The sequence below is a fragment of the Balaenoptera borealis genome, assembly GCF_965194805.1.
Source record: "Balaenoptera borealis genome assembly, chromosome: 8".
NCBI lineage: Eukaryota > Metazoa > Chordata > Mammalia > Artiodactyla > Balaenopteridae > Balaenoptera > Balaenoptera borealis.
Genome location: NC_138865.1, coordinates 96,093,701 through 96,109,464, shown reverse-complemented (window position 1 = coordinate 96,109,464; position 15,764 = coordinate 96,093,701). Strand labels below are relative to the sequence as shown.

The following is a 15,764-nucleotide window of genomic DNA, read 5'->3' as shown; positions in this document are numbered from 1 at the left end:
GGTTTCTTAAGCTGTAGATAAACTACTCCAAACTACAGCAATCCCAACACTCTTCCAAGGGATCCTGATTGGAGGCCCATCTGTTTCAAGAAGGTCAGCTTAGAGGAATAAGCTGTTCTGTTAACAATATAAGTCATTGCTGTTCCCAAAATGGTTCCCAAACACTTGCACAACCCAGTAGGCTATACTCCACTAGAGAACCAAAATCTGAAAGGTCTATTCAGGCTTTCTAGGCTGGAGTCGTTCAAAATCACACTGTAAGCTTTCCCTACTAATTCTATCTTTATTCTTTGGTCACAAGCCACAAGCTTTCCAACAGAGTTCTCTTGAGATAATAAAGATACATATTGAGCACTTACTATGTGCCAGGCATATGCTAAGTGTTTTACATGCATTCTCTGATTTACTTTTCATATCTATGGGGCATAAACTATTATTATTATCCCTATTTAGCAGATAAGGAAACTGAGACACAATGATCTTTGGTAACTAGGTCAAAGTCATAGAGTAAGTAAGTTTTGGAGCCCAGGCTGGAATTTAGGAAGCCTAACTCTAGAGCCAACCTTCTTGACCATTTGCTTTCCTGCCTAAGAGTTTAACCTGATCTTTTATTCCAATTTACAAGCATTTGTTAACTTCATTTGTAGGGGAGAAAACGGAGGTGAGAGAGATTAAGTGACTTGCCTCAGGTCACATCGCTAGTGGTGGCAGAGCTGGAACAGGCATACAAAATCATTGTCTCCTTGATTTCTTAATTTGACATCCTCATTTTAACCTAAACTAGGCCTAAGACAATCTTATCCCCTCAAGGGAAAAAAACAAAGGGAGGTGGGAGTGGGGTGGCATTTATTGAGCTCTTTCTAAGCATCAAGTAATCTGCTAGGCACTTTATATCCAACATTCATTCATTCAAGCAACAACCTGGAAATGTTGGCATTATTGCTTCCATTTTCCAAATGAGAAAACAGAGGCTTCAGGAGGTCAGGGAAACCTTCCCAGGTACCAAGTGATGGAGCTGGGGCTCTAGACCCCATCTTTGTGAACATGATGCCCAGGTTCCTCTACCAAGAATTTAATAGTGGGTTTATCCCTTGCAGGTGTGGATTTTATTCTGTACCTGCTTTTACCAGGTCATCAAGGATGAAGGAGTAAAATGGGTCTTGAATCAACGCAGGCAATCTTCTTCCATCACCCCCTCACAAGATCCTGCCCACTATGATTTAAATTGAATTTGTAAGCAGTTTCTCCAAGGCTCTGGGTCAAATGGCTTGTGATGTTTGGGGAAGATTCCTCCCCCTGATTCTGTTTCCTGACTCTTCTGACTTGGGCCCAGCAATGAGAAGCCTCACAATTTATTTAAAGGTTACCCACCAGAGAAAACATCTTCTAGACCTTGGCTTGAAATTGCTAGGTGAGCCAAGTCATATTTTAGGTACAATGAATGTGTTATTTCCCAAGTATTTGGGGTTTAATACAGCAACAGAAGACTCTCACCAGAAACCGTCCCCCCTAACTTTGAAATATGTGTGTACAGCAGAGAAAATTTTCTGGTTTTGATGCCCTTGCAAAAATTGTCAACACACTGTATCTTTTTTCACAGCTCTTTGATGTACTTGAAGGGGTTTCTTCCTTGAACAAGAAGCCACAACTCCAAATGTGTTTAAAACAGAAGCCCCTAAACATTTGAAGTTCAGTTCAGAATTCCTAAGCAGAAACTTGGCAAGAAGTCCTAACTTAAATTAGGAAAAAGGAAAAAAAAAAAGAAACCCTTCTCTCATCCATAAAGTATCAAATGTATACTTCCCAATAGAAAACAGACTTTTCACATCCATGTCATGCTGGTCTATCTTTTTATTCACTGCATTTTCCCCACAGAACTTAGACTTTTCGACTCATATCAAAAGCACGGTAAAGACCGTTTGGATGTATTGCTTTCATCTCAAATTCAACAAGCCCAAGTTTTAACCTGTAATCTTTTCTCTACTCGGTGTCCTTTGCTTTCTTCTTTGTTTCCCCATCATATAGGCTCAAAATCTAGACAAGGACAGGAAATATGCCTTAATTATCTTTATATGTTTAGTACCCAGGCAGTGCTGGTACATAGAAGATGCTCAATAAATACTTGTTTAATAAATAGATTTAAAAGTCGTCTTCCCCTTTTCTCTCTCCTTCACCCATGCATCTTATCTCTTCAAAGCCCTTACCACTTGTGTTTTACAATATGGTACCCAACAGCCAAATATGGCCCATCTGATCAGGATGCAACCTGTTTAAGAATTTTATGGAAAAAACAAAAAACAAAAACATATAAAATCAGCCAGAAATAGAAACTAAGAGGCCAGTGGTTCCAAGTAATTATGGGTCTGAGTGCAGATTAGGGTCATTCTAAAAAGAAGTGGACCCAGTGTAACTGTCACTGAATCTATGAACAATTTTAACCTTACATATTAAATTACTTTATAAGATCAAGGTAAAGTTTAATGGATCATTCCAAAGGATTTCTTACCAAAAAATAAGTATGCACCATATCATTAACATAAACTTCTTAAGAGCAGAATCCATAAAGCCCCTTTGAAGTCACTATCATGCTTTGAACATGGAAACTACTTACTAAAGCTTCCATGTATCCTTGAATCTCACTTGAGTCATTGTGCCCAAACTGAACATCAGCTATTAGCCCTCTTTTAAACTAAAATGTATTATCTATAACGAATAGGCTTCATTACACTCTATTTCTGATTATGGGGTTCTCTATAAAAACCATATACCTTTACCTTTTGTTTTCCTTCAGTTATTTATCTCTCCCTATTCTTTTAATATATACTATGAATCTTATGGCTACTGCTGTAGTTCATACATTCCTGCTCCACTAGATCAGCTGTTCTTAACTTGAGGTCTACGGTATAGAAGAGAGACTGTGGAAGTAGAGATAAGGGCCCAGAAGCAAGAAAGCAGCATTGTCTTCAAGCTGGCATGAGTCTAGAGAAACCTCAGACACGCTGACGAGAATAAGCAGATTCTGGAGGAAGGACCCACAGGGTTTAATATGCACCAGGCATAGTTTTAGGTACTGGGGGGGAAAGCAGTGAACACAAATCCTGCCCTCCTGACCCTCCATTCTGATGGAACAAATGGCTAGCAAACAAATAAATATATATTATGAAAAACAGTCATGAGTGCTACGGAGACAAATGAAAGAGATAAGAATGGAGAGTTCTATAAATTGCCATTTTATATAGGGTGGTCAGAGAAGGCCTCCCTGAGCAGAGAGCTGATGGAAGACAGAAGAGGGATTTGCTGTTATCTGGGGAAGAGCCTGAAGGCAGGGGAAACAACTGAAGCAAATGCCCTAAGGCAGGAAAAGGCTTGGACCAGCTTCAGCAGCAGAAAGCAAGGTGGCCAGTATGGCTGGAGCAGAAGGTGGGAAACATCATGTACAGTCTCGTGCTGGTGAGAGGGCTCACACTTTCACTCCGAATGAGTGTCTACTTAAAAAGACAATCTTTCCCTGATTCTATTCCACCAGCACGCTGGTTGTCCGTCATGTTCCAAGCACTCTGATAAGCTCTGGGAACGTACACATAAATAAGATCCAGTCCCTCTTTAATAAGGAAACAGATATTTAGACAGATGAATCTAATGCCAGGCAGCAAACAGGCAAGTGCTGTTAAGAGAGCTGGGTGGTCTGCAGGAGAGCTGAGACCCCTCTCAGCTTCAGAGAGGAGGTAGTCAGGTTTGGCCCGTGGAAATAGTTCCGATGTGATGGACCTTGAAGGATGGGCTGGATTTGAATATGGGCATCACTGAACTACAGAACTTTCTAAGAAAACAAGTCAAGAGACAGAGGTGAAAATATGCCTGATATTTTCAGACAATTGTGAGAATTGCCTGAGATGGGAAATGCTTGAAGGTGAGTAATTGGAAATGGGTTTGGACAAAAGGTTTGAAATTATATGTTTGAGGTACATAGAGGCAAGACAGAGAATTAGTGAACCCTTATTAGCTCTGGGGTATAATATGCCTTCTACATCATTTCCAGATATGTATGTTTACATCTATATATGAAGATTTCATAGGAGAACAGTACATGCAATGAACATACAGGAATTAAATTGAACTCTCCTTTGGTGATTTGGTGAAAAATTTTAAATTAGATTCGCTGTTAGAGAGAATTTATTATAAACCCTTCCCTCACCCTCCAACATTGCAATGTCAAGGAGTATGAGTCCTAAAGGTTTAATAGGCAGTGAAAGGTCATGTTATTAATAACTGATGAATCAAGAATTGGACTAATGTCCCATTATTTTCCTACCACATTTTTCTACTCAGCTCTATCCGGCTTTTCCATTACTGTACCAAAGTAAGGTGAGGGTGACACATTTAGTGCTTCAAATCCAGATCTTGAGCTGTCCTATTGTAATACACAGATGATATTAATGACTCATCTGCTATTCCTCCCCCAGCTGAGTGCAATCTACCTCCTTACAACTCCTTCACACTGTCAACGGTGACTTAGCTGCACAGCTGTAGGCAAGGCCTTCCAAACACTCAACTATGGCATCTTCCACCCCTGCTTACTTCTCTGCAGGACAAAAAAAAAAAAAAAAAGGAATTCCCTCCACCCACCACTACCACACCATTAAGAAGTTTTGTTTCCATTTATTTGCTCAATATTCCTTACGAGAAGATCTTGACTTGTTCTTTTTCAATAATTGAGCTTAGCAACCAGATTAACACGCTTTTGGATGTTTCAAATTTATTTCTAATGAAAAGCAGAGTTGACAGAGCGCAAGAGAGAATGAGCCAGAGAGAATGAGCCAATTTAGCCACAAAAGTAAATTTTAGCTCTTTGCTCGTATCTTAAAGAAAGACTAGAAAATTTGGAAAAATCCTTCCAGAGCTTGATGTTTCATTTGAATCTTGAAAATAACAAACTAGCCTCAAGACTCCACCTAATGGCTAGCTGTTTCAGGAAACCCTCGGTGAACAAACCCCACTCCCCAAATCTGTGTGCCCTTGAAATTCCATACATACCTTTAAGATGATGGCACAGACCGTACTGTGTTGTGATAATTGCTCTACATGTCTCTTCTTTCTCACCAGGTTCACAGCACCTATCACAGTGGGGAAGAAAGAAGGAAGTTATCAAAGATGGGAGGGAGGAAGGAAATGTTCAATGTACATGTTTTCCAAACTAACTCAAGACACATGATCTGGCAAAGAATGTCTTGGCTGCTACTTAGTTAAGAGTAACTTGAAGAGAAATAGCTTGGGTGTCAATACTAGGATTCCATGCACACTGCTGGTTTCTGATGACACCAGGAAAGAATGTTCTAATTTGAGACTGAAAATCTATGATGCTCATATACTCTGCTCACATTACAACTCAAACCTGGACAAATGAAAATAAACATTTCTTGGATCTATGACTATTTTTATAAAAGCTTACACAGGCACTTCTTGGTCTAGATACATTTGTGTTTTACATATTTGATATATACATAATTTTATTTAGGCCTTTTAGTGAAATAATACAGTGATGCAATGTAACGTGTGGCAAATACCATGGTAGGTGGGCACCGCAGTACCTGAGACTGTAATTTCTGGTGAATGACAACGTTCTAGTATCCATCCTTTACACTGTTCATTTCTCCATTGCCTGACAAGTGAGATGCATTTGTGCTGTGTTTGTGCTTTTCTGCACTGTGGTTTTCTTTCTCACATTAACTGCTTTTGATTCCACAGCTACACAGAGCAACATGGCACATGCTTCACTTTTCGCAATTTTTAATTTATTTAAGCATAGAAAGAAAAATCCTAAGACATGATATGACCCATCGCCATCAACCCTGTGGCAGTACAAGGAAGCTGATTTATCACCTCCAAATCTTTCTCTGTTTACACCACCTCTCACCCTGTATACTTATTAAATGAGTCCAGCTTAAGTAACTATGGATTAAATAGAAATAATGATATCCCCCTAGAGTGGCTGAAATATCCTAAATCTCTTCTGTGCCATTACTCTATTGGAAAATTGCTTTGGGCATATCAGTTTTGGCTGGCATCCTTTGTAAGGAATTTAGCCACTGGTCATGTCAAGGGGTGTCTGTACACCTGAGTTTTTGATCTCCAATACTTGGGACATTGGAATTATATTTGTATGTTTGAGAAACATTAATCGATCATGAGCCTCACCTTGCCAAATGACTTAAAGAATATTGGTATAAAAAAATTAATATCAGAAGTTTGACTTAGGATATTAATTCTCACTAGTATTTTACTAAGACACTGAAAGGTTTTTGCAAAAGGAGATACAAACAAGGAATGTCCCAGGGCAGAAGTGCATATGATGAAGGCAGCATGAACTATTCAAGGGAGCAACAGAATTTAAATGATTCAGAACCTCAATCCATGAATATATTTTGAGCACCCATTATATGCAGGAACGTGTGCATATATAAAATCATATAGTAGTATATATAAATATAGGGTATAATTATGAGTTCTTTTAGCATAACTTAGAAGGTATGGGAGATCCAAAGGAACACTTGACCACCTCTTTGAAGAGATTGACTTGGCTGAACAACATCTTGCAGGAATCTTTTGGGTGGGGCTGGAAGAATCAGGAGCCTTTCACATTGACTGTATTTACCCAAATCATCTGTCTTTTTTGCAAAGGTTTAATTTTCACATGAAGCCACACTTATATTGAAGTATGAAACTTCCCATTATCTATGTTAAATATCATCCCTCTAGTTTGTTGAGTTTTTTGATATCTAATTTTGATATAAGACATGTTCTTTATGATTCCTTCCGGCTCCATATCATCTGCCACTTCAACAAATAAGTCTTCACCTATCTCAATAAAAAGATGTTGGCCTGGGCCACATCAATGACCTGAAGTTTCACCGTTTCTCCAGGGATCTCCCTTCTGACAGCCACTGCGACACTCTACCAATTACATATCCGCCAAATTGAAAACCATCAAGCTCCGTTTTCATCTTCACTTTAAGGTTTTATAAAGCACCCAGCTCAAATATCCTACTCTTGTGACTACAGGATTTTATAAATGGGCAAGATTTGATCCACAAAATGAAATGAAGATGTGAGGGCATAATTTATTCTTAGGGATTATTGCTAAGTCCCAGGGATCGCTATACCTTTTGTAATGGCTCAAAATTTTTCACTTAATCTATTTAAAAATCAGAAGCATCTTCAAGTTTTCTAAAGCTTTTGGAAATCAAGATATTGGCTCAGTCACCTAGTACCTCTTGGCTCCCCTCATACTGCAAACATGGCTGACAGCATCTCAACGATCTCATCTGCGTCTCTGCCCAGCTCAGCATCAGGCAGGCCTGCAATTCCATCTGGGCAGAGGGCTGCATCTCCTTTACAGAAAGGTAACACTCCTTTGGAATCACTTTGTCTTGATTGGGCTTCCAGATCCTCCCCTTAATGTTTGTTCCTCTCTTTCCTGACTTTTTTGACTACTGATCTGGGGAGAACTTAAGAGAGGCGTTTTATAATTTATTCAGTTGACAATGGACACCTTGCTCTTTAAAAACAAAAACAAAAAGAATACATGTCACCAAACATAATGTACCTAAAAACCAAAGGTGCTTCAATTAATCGAGCCTAAAACAACTGATATGAGTGAGAAGATGGAAAGGGGAATGTGTTTCTAGAGGGAGTGCTTTTATTTGTGGGAAATTCCCTCTACAGATGGTGAGCTTGTCAATATAACAAGAAGGGTGGAGGCCGCCCCTCTCAAGATGATTTGAGGAATAATGGTGAGCAACCAGGTAGCTGATGCACTGTGAGAAGGTCTGTCGTCCACGCCTCTACCTCCTCCGAGGGATCTGCCCTGTTCATCTGTCAGTTCAGCAGAAGCTCTGTCTGTGACAGCCAGAAGCCTGGCGGTAAGTCAATATGTTCCCCTTGAGACAAGGAAAATTCCGCAGGTCAGACTCACTAGGCAAGTAGACTACAAAAAGCACCTAGTGCATACAAATGCTGTAGTAAATTAAGATAATGATATTAGCTGTTTATTGTAGATAAAACCTAAATCTGTAATAGAAGCATCTAGGAGATTCCAACACCCAGTGTATCAACATCAGAAAGAGCAGTTATGATTGTTGTCAAGGAAAAAAAAAAAAAAATGCAGGACTGACTAACATTTAGAGATATAAAGCTTTCATATCCTTCAGTCTTCTTTCCTTTGTGATTTCCACAGGATTTTCATTTCCAGAGATATTATACTACTTGCTTTCAAAGGAATTCAATATTTTCATTCAGAAAAGTAATTTCACAGGAAAGTAACACAGAGTGATGTCCTGGGTATTCATTTTCAGAGCCAATATTACAAAGTCAATTTGTGCTGCACGGAGCTGGGGCGACATGAAAAGGTGCAGATCCTGTGTATCTGGGTTTCCAGGGTCCTCTTCTTCCTTCCCATTCCCCTCCTGCAGGACACCCCACAAGCCTTTGAAAAGAAGTGTCTGGCGGTGAAACAAAACAGGCTGTCTGATTCCCTTAATAACCTCACCCAGCGTCACCCAAAGACCTTGATCCCGAGCCCAGGACTTGATTACGGCTTCATCCCCTCTGCCCTGTAGTAAAAGTCCTATCTCCATAACCATCACAATCATCCTGTTTCTTTTCTTCATGTTGTTATAGAAATTAGAGGAGAAAGCAGCCAGCCTAAGGTGAAAGACGAGGAGATGAGTGACTTCCTCTGGTACTTCTGTGCAGATAAAAGCTAATTCTGATAAAACCAAGACTGAAATCCTTCCAGCCCACATAAAGTCAAGGTCAGGCAACATGAACCAATCAACTTGAAAGCTGACCGATTTTTTTCTTTTCGCAAGTAAGTCAGAGACTGACAGAGGAGCAGAGGTGGACGGAGGAAGGATGAGGGGGGAAGAGGGAAGAAAGGAGGAGAAAAGCCCCCCCATCGAGGTGAACAGATGGACTGACAGAGTGAACGAGAGACAGAGATGGAGGGGAAAAAAAGGAGTTCCTTTTGCTATTCCTGTTCCTTACATATTTCAGGATCACAAGGCATAAAAAAAAATCTTCAAGTTTTTCATCAGGCATTGGGGGTGACGGGACCACAAGGTCCAGCTGCCAACGGGTGTTTTTCCCGGGGTGTTACAAGTCGGGCCGCATGCCCTAACCTTGAGGATGATGTTTATTCCTGGGGGAGAGATAAGCCAGCAGCCCTGGCCCCAGCCCCATCGGAGCAGAGTGGGCATTACCAGCGAACAAAGGAAGAGCGCTGTACAGCAACAAGCATTTGGTTTTGATTAGAGGATATTCAGGGACTGTGCAAGTTCTATTAAAATAAGCACAAAACCATCTTAAAGGGCTTTTTCTTTTCTTTCTCTTTCCCCCCCTCGGTTTATATTGTTAATCTTTCTTCCTGGACGGCTCCTCACAAATGCCTTTTGTTTTCTTGTGTGATTCTACGTGCCAGGACTCTAAGAAGGCAGGACGGAGGTCCTGTTCTGGCATGCTTTCAAGTCTCTTCCATAGGAGATGAAGGCTTGTTGCTGTGCCTTCAAGGGTATAAATTTAGAGGCCGCCAATCCGTCCGGAGGTAATTCAAATGCTGGTAAATGGTGGAATCCACCCTGGCCCCCTGCTCCTATGAATACCCTGGCACTTACCCCACTCAGAGGAAACGAAACCAATTTGGGAAAGCGAGGAGAGAATAAACATGCAATTAAAATGGTCATTTCTCCTGGTTTCTTCCTTTAGTTCTTTTTTTAACACTGCATCCCATTCTATAATCTGATGATGAAACGGGCCTGGTTAATTATAACAACGTACAAAAGATCGCTGCCTTTTCCCCACAGTGACTAGGCTAGGTCTGAATATTTTTTTTTTGTGGTGGTGGCGAGGAATGGGGAGAGAGGTGGGTGAACTTCAAGTGAAGCCGTCATCTTGGAAGAGCCGCTATTTTTATATTGTTTCACACCCTTCGCCAGGGTGAGCATTACAGAAATGGCACTTTCCTTTCAATTTATCTATCTTCCTCCTTTATCCGTAGATAGACAAATAAAAATGAATTCTATCCAGAGGCAGCATGCATGCCGCTTCTATATGTTCTTCAGATAGCTTATTTTTATTCAGCTTAAAGCAGAACCTATAATTTTTATTCAAGATTCCATCCAGCCTCTCTCTCTCTCTACCTCCAAGCAAGTCTTCAAGAAGCCCTGCTGCCCTGCTTTGTTCCAAAGACTCTGCTAAAGGCCAAAAGATGGAGATAGCACACCCGTCTGGTCTGTTTTCGCATCCTAAGAGAAGGGCTTGAGAGAGCCCCCTCCAGTGGAGGGAACAAGATGGTCGGGAATAAGCATTGCTGTCTTTGTTTGTGATTAGCTTCTTGTGCTTATTCCAGGAAGACTCTTAATATCCATGGGGAAATAACACCACTAAATGAAGCTCACCCAGCAATCAGGAGACTTCGTTGCCAGGGCTCTGAAATACTTACACTTAAAGATTCCATTTCAGTGTCAAAAAAAACATAAGCATCTCACTTCCCCCTTCGTCCTTTTCTCTTGTTTTTCCCCTTACCCACCATCACCCACCCCACCCCGCCTAATTCTCAACAGTGTGTGAATTTTATATGGATCAACCTTAAAGCATCTGCTAGAAAATAACAGCCAACCTGTAAATGAAATAGGAATAGATTCCATGTCAGAGCAAAATTAAGATCTTGATGCCTCCTCATTTCCATAATATTACCCTTGCGCTTGGTGAATAAATACCACAGGAATACCAAACAGTGGTGGAGCAAAAATGAATATTGAAATTTAGAAAATGGCCAGTGTCCAAAATAGTAATATTCACGGGGAAGTGTTTTGACATCTGAGATAACCTCCATTTTCCTTCAGAGAGCTGAGCATGCTTGATTTGGTAACACGGATTTGAACAAACGCGTTATTACGATGCATTTCAAACTGCTCACCTCTTTTTTAACCCCTTCAATTCTGACAATCTCCCATCACCCCAGTTTTAGAATAAGAAGTGTATTAAAGCACAGAATTTTAAGTCAGATGATTTGGGGCTAGAATCCTTGTTCTGTCACTCTCCAAATGTTTAGCTTTGGGTACCTGAATGAATCTTTCTGAGCTTCAATTGACATCTGTAAAGTGAGGAAAGCAACAGACCCATTCTCACAGGGTAGTGGTGAGGACTAAATAATAACGTATATTACAGATGACATAAAAAGTCATGGTAATTATCACAACTAACATTTATTGCATACTTTAACATGTATCACCGTTTTAAGAGTCTTACACATACTAGCTTATTAACTATGAGATAGGGTTATTGGGAAGATTAAATGAGCTATTTCATGTAAATGAAGTAATACACTTCTGCCTGGCACGTGGTTAATGCACTATAAATAGTGATTACAGTGATAATAATATAATCCTCAAAACCTTCTAAAAATGGAATTGATATTAGGCTTTTTACACAGATGAGGAAACTGAGGCACAGAGATATTAAGGGACTTAACCCAATAGTACAGATTAGGAAATAGTGAAACAATTCAAACAGACAGTCTGGCCCTGAAGCCTATAATTTTAACCATTGTACTATATGTAAAAGCTCTTTATAAAATATGACACATATTAATATGTACATGTGTGTGTGTGTGTGTGTGTGTGTGTGTGTCTAGACACACACACACACACACACAATTGATTTCTCATATTAAAAAAGGAAATATTCTGGTTAAGTTTCTACCACACAGGCCAACCCCATAAGTAACGAAGGAAAGTTGTGCCTGGTGCCTGGCCTGATTTATATTCTGAAATCATCATATTTTCTTCTCAGTCCCCTTCCTGCCCATATTTTCCTTTCTGGCTGATGGGGGTTGCTCAGCTGGGCTTTGTGTGAGTTACAAAGCAGCAACAATTACATGAGGGAGTCCAGGAGCATGTTAACCACAAAAAAACAGTTGTCATAAACACTGTGCATCTTAATGCAGTACTTCCGTCTTTACGTAAGATTAATTAAAGAGCAGATGTTCTGTCATGCCCCACGTTAGGTATGGTTATCTTTGAGATTCCAGCTCCTCCATTTGCTGGGTTTTAATTTGCATCATTATGCATTTTGAGCCTGGGGCATGAGTAGTCAAGTGGTAAACATTAGCTATACTGCACTGTATTTCCAAATGCAACCTCACTATTAGGCTGACTAATAGAATTCAATTCTATTTTCAGCCGAATCCTCTCAATTTTCATTTGCTTTTGACACGTTACATGGCAGGGGGAGAGAGCAAGGGAAAATGAGGGAGAGAGCGGCAGCTACAGCACTGTTTGTGCACAGGCCTCGAGTCAGCAAGACAGCCCCCTTCCGGTGGGTTTTGACCATGCAGCTGAAGAGCTCCCACCCTTGCCTTCCTTTTGCACACAGCTGTGACAGCCCTGAAGTTTCCCCTCCCATCCTCATCTCCGAGGTTGACACTCCAGATATGGCAAGATGTCCCTGCTGTTGTTAAGAACTGGAGACGCTAAAGTGAATTCTGATTTCCTAAATGCAACTCCTAAAAACTGATGTCAAAAAAGTTTTCAGGCCACGATCAAAGTCCGCTATGAATTAATTTGTCATTATAACACAGCCCCGCTTGCCAGGCATTTCAGGCTATGGTCTGGGAAAGGCAGCAGATATCTGGGTTGACAATTTCATTTAAAGGACAGAAAGCTTTCTGCTTTCTTTTCATTGGTATCTTGATTTAATGAACACACAAACAGACCATGGCCATATGCTCCAAATACCAGCTTGCTGTTCTTCAAGAAGCAGCTTGGGAAAATGCCAAGGCAAGAAGCTTGGAAGAAACTTGAAAAGGCTTCAAGACATATCTGTGTAGCCTGGGATAGCAAATGCACCAGTGATTAATTACGCTGGGGTTGGACGTGAAAAGGAATGCCAATAAGGCGTTCGTAGCACAGCAATAGTGGGCACGTTGGCCTGATAATAGAATCCTTCCTGTTTTGATTTCCCCGAGTTTCCTTTCTGTTGGTAACACATTCACATGCAGGTCAGAGATATAAGATGGTAATGTCATGCTGCTTCTCATTACAGAATCATTAGCTCAGGTGTGACCACAACCAAAGAGGGGGTGGCCCTAGGAAATGGGAACTCCAGAATTTGTGCCAGAGAACTCTTGTCTGAAGAGAAATCAATGACTGCCTCTTCCTGCAGAAACCCTCCACTACATCCCCCAGAGATGCTCAAAAACAATGTAGGGGGTGGCTTGACTCTGCTGGCAACACAATCCATAGATTCTCCCCTAAAGGACTTTGAAAGTGATTCCCCTCCTTCAGAATCCACAGTAGGAATTTGCTGAAGTTGGAGAGCAAGGAAGTTCATCTTCTTTCTCTTCCTCTGTTAGCAGATGAAGGAAGAAGAGGAGAGGAAGAAGAAGAAAAGCTACCTTTTATCCAGAGCAGAAAGCTTAACTGAGCCTAATAAGAGGGAAGAACTTGTCTTGGTGGTAGAGTTTCAAGGATTAGGCTCATTGGAAAAGGACCATTTTGACTCCAGTCTTGGGGCCTGTGTCATCTACTTTAAGGACAACTTGTAGGTTTCTTCCATCCTGTATTTCCTGATCTAATAATCCGGCCACGTACATGTTGAATGGCTTCCCATCACCTACAAGACATAGTCTAGAATCCTTTATCTTTCATACATGGTCCTTTATGACCTGACCCTGCCTTACAGATCCAGTTGTGGCTCCTGTTTTTCCCCCCTTCACCCCCCATTCCTCTTATCACACTACTTGTAAAAGGCTTAAGGGTGCTGACCCTTTTAACTTCTAGGCTTTTGCACATTTGCTACCTCTACCTAAAATTCTCTTCTCCACATTGTCTTTCTAGGAAAAATTCTGCCTACATTCCTATCTCTTGAGATATTCTCCCAAATTTCTCACTAATTCTCCTTGAAAATCCCACCAACACCTCAAACCAAACACATTTAGGGCTTAACTCATCTTTCCCTTTAGACATACTCCACTTTGTAATCCCTGATGCCAATTAATGGTACCTACAGACCATAAGGACACTAACACTCAAAACATTGATTTTGTTTCCCTTCTAACTCCTTGATAGCCAGTCACTAAATCATTCCTGATGAGTTTACCTCCAGAATCACTCTTCTATCCAAAATCTTTATGCCCTACCTAAATTGTCTCCCAGGATTTTCCTTTCTATTGTCATTTCCCTACCCAAATACTGGTTTTATCTCACATGGCCTATTGTGATAATCACCTAATTGATCTCATTTCTTTCCAGTCTTTCTCTCTTTCTATCCATTTTACCTTGAGTCACAGGATTAAATTGTGATGCTTGAAGTATTTATTCAGTCATTCATTCGATATGTATAAGCATATGTGCCAGGTACCAGGAAGTACACCCCTTAAGAATAGAATTCCCATATCCATTGAAAGTGTCAGTCAGTGATTGGTACTTAGTCACTTTTAAATAAGTGGGTATTAAGTAAATGACTAAATGAATGGGCTTAAAGTTTAGTTGGAGAGAAGAGTTATCAGAAGCTAAAAATAATAAAATGCTTCTATGGAATACTTCAGGACAATCTGTAATTGATTGCCAGATGACAGATATTAGCATTCTAACTAATGTCATCAGAGAAACCCTTAGAGAAGGTAAGGGAGAAGAAAGAGAACCAAGATTTATTGAGTAACTATTATGCATCTAGCCCGATGCTATGTGAATTGTATACATTATTTTATTTATTCCTTACAACAACCCTATTAGCAAGCCCATTTTACAGATGAATCAGCAGAGGCTCATGGAGGTTAAGTAGCTTGCCCAGTCATCTAGCTAGAAAGGATTAGAACTGAGGTTTGAATCAAGAAGTGTGTTGTCCCAATGTCTCCCTTTTTCCACTGAACTAAGCTAGAAAAGAAGATGTGGCTGTAAAAACATTTCAAAGAGGACTAGATAGGTCTTTGGTTACTGATTTGACATGGTAGACCTCAGTAAAGGAGGGGTCAAAATTTACCCTCAAATTTTGAAACAGAATGTTTGGGAGGAATACTAGAAGTGTGAATTGGGTATGCTTTTACTCAGAAAGCAATTTATTTATAGACCTACTAAGTTAGTTTAGTGAGAAACTCTTACCTCTAACTCTGGGTTCCTTATACAGTTGACCCTTGAACCATGCAGGGGTTAGGGACACAGACTCTCCACGCAAAAATCCATAAATAACTTTACAGTCGGCCCTCAATATCTGCGGTTCCACATCCACAGATTCAACCAACCGCAGATGGTGTGGTACTGTGATACATATTCAGTGAAAAAAATACGCATATAAGTGGAACCCCTGTTGTTCAAGTGTTGACTGTGTATCATCCCTCGGTTTCTGCAGGGGATTGGTTGCAGGACCCCCATAGATACCAAAATCTGAGGATGCTCAAGTCCCTTATATAAAATGGCATAGTATTTGCATATAACCTACGCACAAACTCTTGCCTACTTTAACTAATCTCTAGGTCACTTATAATACCTAAAACAATGTAAATGCTACATAAATAGTTGCTGGCTTGCAGCAAATTCAAGTTTTGCTTTTTAGAACTTGCTGGAATTTTTTTTCTGAATATTTTCTATCCACAGTTGGTTGAATCCATGATGTGGAACCCTCCGACACGGAGAGCTGACTGTATTTGGTTAGGGTCTTCGTGGGTTCCACAGTGCCTGCAGGATATCAAATAAAGGCAACACTGAAAAATG

The 15,764-nt window shown here is 40.4% G+C and overlaps 1 long non-coding RNA gene across 3 annotated transcripts in view; it reads right to left on the bottom strand.

Moving 5' to 3' along the window:
- LOC309634296 overlaps window positions 1-15,764 on the bottom strand; it is a 514,820-nt gene that overhangs the window by 164,024 nt on the left and 335,032 nt on the right. For all 3 annotated transcript variants that reach the window (XR_014247943.1, XR_014247944.1, XR_014247945.1), the window contains exon 4: window positions 5,035-5,114. This is a non-coding gene — a long non-coding RNA (uncharacterized lncRNA). The remainder of the gene's footprint in view (window positions 1-5,034; window positions 5,115-15,764) is intronic.